The 9251-nt window shown below is 34.8% G+C and overlaps 1 protein-coding gene across 1 annotated transcript in view; it reads left to right on the top strand.

Moving 5' to 3' along the window:
* Window positions 1-6240, top strand: part of LOC106469901 (carcinine transporter-like) — a 46563-nt gene extending 40323 nt beyond the window's left edge. Inside the window, exon 11 of the mRNA XM_022398479.1 lies at window positions 6201-6240. The gene's annotated coding sequence lies outside the window, so the exon portion shown is untranslated. The remainder of the gene's footprint in view (window positions 1-6200) is intronic.
* Window positions 6241-9251: the final 3011 nt, after the last annotated feature.

Raw genomic sequence — 9251 nt, 5'->3', positions numbered from 1 at the left:
ATGCCGAATCTGTGTCTCGTCGTGTGCCATCACTTTAAAGGGGAACTTTATACATTATATAGGCTACACTAACGTGACATTTAGGCGGTCCGTTTAACTACTATACGTGATGTACGTTGTTTTTTTTTTTGGGGGGGGGTGATTAATGAAAGTGTTCCAAAACGCGACATTAATTTCTTGACGACCTAATATTAATAGAGAAAACCACACCACTGTAACACATTTTGAATATAATTGCAACGATTTCGAATTCTACTAGACGTCTACTTCAACTGCTAAAAGAAGATTCAGTGGGAGCTTATTATCAAAGATTATAATAAATAATTCAGGAAAAAAACTTTCATTTTCAATAAAAGCAAATATCTCTATTAGCAACAAACATGGTAAGCAAGATTTGTTTTTGAATGTGTCAGTTTGACCTGTAAACTTCAATGAATACCATTAATTAATTTCTGTCAGACTGATTACTTACTGCAGTAAAACACAAAATTATTAGCTTTAAAAAATCCTTTGAAATCATCATTATATATTGTTCAAGTATCAATAAAATTAGTTAACACAGGTATATGACCAGTGTAACAATAAAATAAAAACATTAAAGGTTCTCTGCGATTTTGGAGACGGAAAGAGCTGATTTGGGCCAATTTACATATCCCCTTTCTATCGGTCTTATACCACCGACCCCCTTTTGTCCATTTATGTTGGCCACTTGATATTTCACTAGACCCCTTGCCAAATTGTAACTACCACAGTTATCACCCTCCCCCTGCGGTCCGGAGTCCTGTGTATATAAAACTTGTATATAAAACATTCAATTTGCTGAATGAGAATCATCTATACTTTGATTACATTAATCTTTTAAGAGGATATTAAATTAAAATGATTTTGAAAATGCAAACCAGCAAGTCAATTGACAACCACAGGCGATAAAGTGGAACAGAATATATCAGAACTAAATTTTGACATTGTTCGGCATTCCGTGGGTTGTGTAATGACACCGAAAAGTGATCTGAAATTTAGAATCTCCAAGATGGGGATATCACTTCAAGGGATATCTGAATTAATGCATAGGCAAACTAGGCAAATGCTTAGAGCCCACAGTCCAGATGGATTGCCTTGTACTTAAATGCATTGTAAAATGAAGAATTATGGATCAATCTTGGAAACCAGGATCATCCACAAATAGATTTGCAGCAAGTCGTACGCTTGCTGTGTAAGTTAAATAATGGCATCTAGTAACAATTGAGGGCCCACGAACACAAAGGTCAACGACAAAAGCTATCCTCGTGACCCAGTAAACAGTATACAACATTGTCAAAAACAATTGTCAAGATCTGCATGAAGGTGCGGAGAGGATTATAATATGTGATAGCATTCGACATTTGATAAGTGTAACAAGTCTCAGGTCATTTTCTACCAGTGAATAGGTGAAAACATTTCCAAAAGTGACGGAATGTTGAGAAACTTTCTAAAGAGACTGATGTCATCACTGGATACTGTGCCAGGAGCAAGTTATGGATCTTTATGTATATAAAATTAAAAACGAACCCTGCTTACTATCATTCCAATGTTCTAGTCCATTTGTACTATACAGAAATACCTGCTTGTATAGAAACAAGACCAAGAGGGTATGAGTATACAAGCATAAGAATTTGAGGTTGTACATATAGGCAAATTTATTACAAGTCAAAAGAGCTATTAATATATCTCTATAAATTACTAGTTAGGCCTCACTTTGAGTACTGTGCACAGTTTTGCACAGATATTAATTTATTGAATAGGATTCAGAGTAGAGCTACTAAGATGAATCCATGGGAGAGGGAGTTATCTTATTGAGGTGGTTTAAGATCTCTTCACTTATTTGATCTTAAGAGAAGAAGGTAGAGATCGTCACTCGATAATTTCCTGAAAATAAAGACAGGGTTAAAATGTTTATATTTTTCAATTTTGACTATGTAGTATTGGTGTAACCATTCATTACAGAACTTCATTCAGCGCATAGGTGCTTATCCACTGGCTCTTCATTATTGATTTTCAAATGTACATGTCTCATTAGTTACAACTAATTCATTTTTATTAAGTGGACTGAACTTTCAATTATTCTTTTTACCAAATAGTCCGCCCAAGAATAGAAACCATTTCATCAATACGATACAATTAAAAAAAAATATGCGATAGTATAAAACAGCTAAAAGATTCTAAAACAAATAAACTAAAAAAATATAGAAAATTATAAATATCTAGATCACCATATAAACTTCAACTCAAGTAAATCATACTCAAAAGTACATTTCAAAAGAGGGAAATTATATATAACAATAAATTAAACACAGAAATATCTGCAACATATAAATACTTTGTAAAGCAAAATAGAATAAAAATTGAACACACTGAAATAGCAGTTAGCTACATATATATAAAGCATAAAAATCTGTGTGTTTGTCTGTTTGTCCGTTATCTAACTACTCCTAGGTCGCTGAGCCAACCTGAACCAAACTTTGTGGGATGATACTTTGGAACAAGTGGCATGTTAATGAGTGCACGCTTCACCACCCCTTTCACCCTATTATTGTTGTTAGAGAGCATTCATTATCTTTGACGTAAGTTAACATTAACTATATTCACAGATGGCACCACATCATTACCCCAGAAAAACGTTATTAACTTTTCTATAATATAATATACACACAGTGTGGGGGAGAGCACACTGCATATCTCAAAAAGTACGCTAGCACTCTCTATGGAGGGATATAATGAAAACATGGCCACCGCTATTTCACTCTTTCTTCTTTTTGTCTGTATATATAAAGCACAAACATCTATGTCTGTCTGTCCGTTATCTGACTACTCCTAGGTCACTGGGCTAATCTGAGCCAAACTTTGTAGGATGATAGGTTAGAACAAGGGGCGTGTTAATGGGTGGTCATAATACCCTTCACCCCATTATTGCAGTTATTGAGCATTTATTATTTTTGATGTAAGTTAACTTTAACTATATTCATGAATGGCGTAACGTCTTTACAAAAAAGAATAATAATAATAACTATTAAATTTTTTATAATATAACATTCTCACAGTGTGGGGGAGGGCACACAAACGTCTTATATATTTCAGAGAGTGTGCTAGCACTCTCTATGGAGGAATGCAAGGGAAAAAATGTCCGCCACTATTACATTAATACATAAACTCAACTGAAGTTTCTACTCTAACAGTCACAATAAGTAGATATGAAGAGCCGTTTCTTGAGTTATACCCACTCCCTACTTTGACCCGTTACCTTTCAACTTCGGCCCGTAAGATACTTCTGCGCTAATGATCATCAATAAATTAATCACGCGAAACAATTTGGAAGGACATTAAGAGTTGGGTATTGAAAGCGGGTTAGAGAAAGCATCCCTACCGCCACTATTTTGCGAAATATTGCTTTTTGTTTTTCCCACAAGAGCAAACTTAATGATGCGGGGCTTTGAATATATTCAGAGGCATAGAACTTAATGATGTGGGGCTCTGAATATATTCAGAGGCTTAGGGAGACTCAACAAGTGCGCTAGAAAATTAGTTGTTTGTTTTGTTTTTTTTTATTTCGCGCAAAGTTACACGAGGGCTATCTGCGCTAGCCGTCCCTAATTTAGCAGCGTAAACCTACTGGGAAAGCAGCTAGTGATCATCACTCACCACCAACTCTTGAGCTACTCTTTTATCCAAAATAGTGGGATTGACCGTCACATTACAACGACCCCACAACTGAAAAGGCGAGCATGTTTGGTGGGACGGGGATTCGAACCCGCGACCCTCAGAGCGCGAGTCGAGCGCCCTAACCACCTGGCCATGCCGGGCAAAGAAAATTAATTGCATCCATGACAGCCAGGTTAAGGTGTTCTAAAATAAAATGTGATTGGTTTCAAATAAGTTCACTTGAATCTAATACTTTAACTCCTTGTACATCTAAATTGTTCGAGAAAATACTAAAAGTCAAAACAAAAGAAACAAGATTTTTTTTTTAGAAAAAAGGAGATAACTTTTATAAATTAAAAACTGGTAATTTTACCCTTCCTGAAAGCTGTTAAAAATCAAATTTGCGCTTATTTCAGTTTTACACATCGTAAATATACATTATTGATGAATGCTGGTAAATAAAATTCAGACCCCCAGTGGCACAACGGCTAATCTGCAGACTTATGACACTAGAAACTTCGTCTTGCTCCCCGTAGTGAGCATAGCATAGATAGCCATTGTGTAGCCTTGTTTTTAATTAGAAATAAACAATAAAATTCAAATATGTTACCGTGGATGTAAAATTTTCAAAGCTTAAGCATAGTAAAACTACGTTTTGACAACAAATTAAATTCATTATAAATGTCTTTTTGCTTTGCCAATTGCACTGGCTGCTTAAGGGTTTGTTTGTATATTGTTAAGCACACAGGTATACAATGGGTTATCTGTCATCAACCCGCGGAAAATATCCAAATTCGATTTTCAACGTTATAAGCCCTTGAAGTTACCGCATAGCTACTCGGGGAGCCTGGCGAAGGAAGAAAACGTTTAGGAGTGATAAGGCATAATCATGCCATAAGGATTTTCGAAATTGATAACTATGTCAGGGCTAAACATATTCACTGGGTTTTTATATATTTTCTGTAGAGACGTATATTGACGAAATGTTTCTTTGTTTTAGTTTTAACCGGAAAACTGCACAAGGAACCATCTGCGCTATCCCACCAGAGGGACTGAACCTCTACTTTTATCGTTATAAGTACTCAAGTTATTACTGAGTAATAAGCGGACATTTAATAAAATCACTATTAAAGTTTGAAATATGAACTCTACGTAACAAAGCTCTTACTTTTTCTTTATGACAAATTAATGATTCCTCACTTTTTGAGATTTATGTTTATTTAAAAAAAGAAAGGAAGAAGAATCTTTAAAACTATATATTTCCTAAAAGAAGAGAAATACTTTTAATTTTTTTTCCTTTTATAAAAATACCCGAAATTTAACGACTTTATTTGCTTATCGAATTAGACAAAATGAAACGAAAATAATAGAAGAATGTAGAAATTGACTTATATTAATAGTTGCCCCCCCCCCCCAGTGGCACAGAGGTATGTCTGCGGACTTACAATGCTAGAAACCGTGTTTCGACAACCGTGATGGGCAGAGCACAGATAGCCCATTGTGTAGCTTTGTGCTTAACTACAAACAATATTATTAGTTTCCATCATTTATGTTCTGCGAAGCCTTTAAATTTTTATATTGAAAAATCAAAATTGCTCAGTTTCTAAGATTTCCTAAAATTCCAACATCTATATCACCTAGAACCTTTACAAAATTTAACAAAAATCCATTCAAAATATGGAATCATTCTTTTATGCCAAATTAAACACTTTTATCTTTATATTTTTTATTCTTTAAAAATAATCAAACTTAAATGACGGTATATCCTAAAAGATTAAAAACTCTAAATTAAAGAGGCTAACATTCGAGGGTGGTTGTAACATATCTCCGCCACTCAATCCCAATGTGTTCAATTTTGAAAACAGAAAAAAAAAATCGTGAAAAACACAGGAAGATCCAAAATTGTCTATATAATTACTTGGGACCTGCAAGAAGGTACCTTTGTGCTAAATCCCATATAAGTTGGTAAACATACACCAGGCTCGTACATAGAATACTTCAAAGGGGGTTCTAATTTGTGAGATCAAAATCCAACACATTTTGGGCAAAGCACAGTCAGCATACCAAGCATGTTAACGCTACGAGGGTCTGGGGCCATGCCCATCAGAAAATTTGTAAAACAAATAGGTGCTATGAAACTAAAATTGGAAGCAATTTTGCATGAAATACAGTTTTAAGAATTGTATGGCCGTTCACATAAAATCCACAAACATCCAATGAAAAGTCAACAAATCATCATTGGGTGAGTTTTATGGCATAAGTTACAGAACTGATGCCTGTTTGCTTTACATGTGCATGAAATCTAGAGGAAAGATTACTGGTAATGTGGTCAAAAAAAGGAATGGTTACTTTTTTTCTAAAAGTATTCCTCCGCGTGTTCTTCATTTGCACGCTGGGCTTAGTGTTGACTAACTCGAGGCATGCTAACATTAATATTATATTTATTTGCAATATTGCTGCTGTGCTTGAAGATACGTTGTAAATAATCCTCTACGTTCACTCTTAGTGAAGTTATTTTTTTACAGCATTGTTCTATAAGGAAAACACCAGAAACAATGTCTTGGCTTGGACCTTGCAAATTTATAGAAACTTCTTTCAAATAGTAAAGCGAATGTTGTAAAGCTGTTAAATAAAAATGAATTCAAAGGATTCCAGTATTTTTAGATAAGCCATATCATTTTTCTTATCTTCAGCAGTCCAGTTGTTGTTAAACATTTCAAATTGATCATCTCTGTACACAATAACTTCGCACATATGAAGTAAGAATGGATGACATGAACAGAACCTTCCCAACCTTCAACATTCATTCTCAACCCAACGTTTAATGCACGCATTGAGTAGTGAAAGACGTGGTGAAGGTGCTCCTTGCTGGATGCCTTTTTTAATAGATTGCCTTTAATAGTTTCCCCAGTTTAGGTGAGTAAGTAATCCAAATAGTTATTCCTTTAGCTTGATCGATATAAATTTTTACTGGTGGAACTGAACTTGAATTTATAATAGCAAAATTAAGTGAGTGACCCGCGCAATGAGTGTGCAAGGCGCTGCTTTGAATATCTCGAATTTGTTTTTGGACACAAGATCTTCCGCCAGCTATGGTGGATGCTCCATAATATCCTTGACCACGCAATTCATTTAAAGATAATCCACCATCAGTCAATGGCTTTGTAATTGCACATACAATATCTGTTGCTCTGGCCCTCTGTACCAAATAAACTCTTCCCTAATTTCACAGTTGTCATCTACAAAGTGGAGACATATCGGTAAATGTTCTACATTGTGAAAAGACACTTCAGCAAGGACAGAGTATAATACAGCCTGTTTTACTTCATCAATAATTTTTATTCGAATTACATTATATTGTATGATAGGAAAAACTTTTGGTGGAACCACATGCTTATAAAGATAAGAATATATTTCAGTATTTGATAGATTATTAAAACTTTGCTTATTTCATCAAGATTTTTGTTGGTATCAATAAATTGCCAGTGCCAATACATGGCTCAGTGACTACAAAAATACCATGACAAATCTCTGATGAACCCATGATTGCTGGAGAGTAATGCGATGATGATTGTCCAGGAAGAACGGAGTTGTCAATGCTTGAAGCAGTTTGAGGCTCAAGTAAACCAGTGTCATCACCACAATAATATAGCTCAATAGTGTCAACCTCACAAGCTTCACATTCATCACTGGAACCAGAGAACAACTGAGACGGTCAATCCCACTATTCGTTGGTAAAAGAGTAGTCCAAGAGTTGGCGGTGGGTGGTGATGACTAGCTGCCCTCTAGTCTTACATCGCTAAATTAGGTACGGCTAGCGCAGATAGCCCTCGTGTAGCTTTGCGCGAAATTCCAAAACAAACAAACAAACACACAAACTGTTTCAGTAAAAATTTAATGCGAGCGTTATGAATTGGATAGATTATAAAGTGCAGTTATTTTTAGAAGAGAGAGTTTATGACAAATTTATTTACCTAAATGTTTACGAATCATGCGTTGTATAGCGTATATGTTCAATTGTTATGAGTTAGCAATTGTTATATCGTTGTGTCATGTTACTATAAGTTTCTGAATTTCTCTCGTTGTTTTAATTGAGTATTATTGCATCAAAATATTTAATATTGCGTGGAAAGTTCTAGACTTCTGTCGGGGTATAAATACGCGTCGAAATATAACTATTTAGATCTAGACTGCGTGATTGGCCACAGTGGAACAGCGGTATGTCTGCGGACTTACAACGCTAGAAATCGGGTTTCGATATTTATGGTGGGCAAAGCATAGATAGTCCATTGTGTAGCTTTGTGCTTAACTACAAACAAACTAAGTGATTGTGAGCTTAGCGATAAAGAGCGTATAGTGGTGATGTTTAAAATGAAATTATCACAAAGTGTATTGTAATAACAGAGCAGAGAAGAATAATTCGTCTTGTCAATTGTTTTCTAAAGTAATTGAACCCGCTTGTGTGGACTTTGATGAAAAAGAGACAGTTATTTAAGGCTCCTGATAGAACTGTGATAACCAATAGTATGACGAACATTTGCATATACGTTTGACTTGTTTTAATATATTATTTTAAAACACGCGGACTATGTTGCTGTTTGTTTGTTGTTGACATTTATCACCAACAAGCTATCGAATGCGACTATTTCAAGCCAAAAAATGCTAATGTTTCATCAGAAAAATATAAACTATGTAGAAAACGTTAAATGCCATAAGCAGCTGCGCTATAACTAGATAATCATTATGTTTTTAAATCACAAAAATAGAGGGTTCGGGAGAACCCCCTCGAACCCTCCCGCGAAAGTTCAAACTTGTACTTTCTTCGATGCAAAATTGAGCAAAAGACAAAAATTCTAAAATTGTTTATATCTCTGTTTGGGATCTGTAAAAAGTATCTTTGTACCAAATTCAAGTAAACTGGACGAACTACGGCGACGTAATTGTCAAGGGAAACTAAAATCTTGCTTTTTATGGCATCTTGACCCCCCACCCAATAATTATTAAAAATGAGCAATCCGCTATTTTTGTTTGTCAATGTGTGGAACTTTTAAATAAGTATCTTTGTAAAAAATCACATGTAAAGTGATTAAAATAGGCTGTGTAATTGACCAAAAACCCCAAAATTATGGGGTTTTTAGCTCTGTCTCCCCTAAAAAAAGACTCACAAATAACTAATCCAATTTTTTTGTAAGTCAATTAATTGAGCACATAAAAAATTATATTTGTGTCAATTTTCATTTTGTTTCTGTAAATATAACTCAAAATATACATACATTTTGTTTTTTTTAATTTTAACCCCATAAATTTCTTAAAAAGCCCTAAATCAAAAAATAAAAAGAGTTTCTTCCGCAAAGGTGGATTGGCGTGAATTGGTTGGTTGGTTGGTGTTTTATGGCGCAAAGCAGCTAGGCTATCTGCGCCAAACAACCAGTAAAAGCAATGAAAGTACATTAAAGTAAAATGTAAAAAAAAAAACAGCGAGTTAAAAATCAATAATGTCGGTAAAAGATCCTTACGGAAGCAAGACGGCCAAAGACCAACAGAAGGTTTGATCTGGAAAAGCTTATTATGGTGTT

This window comes from Limulus polyphemus, unplaced genomic scaffold (genome assembly GCF_000517525.1).
Source record: "Limulus polyphemus unplaced genomic scaffold, Limulus_polyphemus-2.1.2 Scaffold3718, whole genome shotgun sequence".
NCBI classification, from domain to species: domain Eukaryota; kingdom Metazoa; phylum Arthropoda; class Merostomata; order Xiphosura; family Limulidae; genus Limulus; species Limulus polyphemus.
Note: the sequence above shows the minus strand (reverse complement) of the source record. Positions and strands in the feature narration are given on the sequence as shown.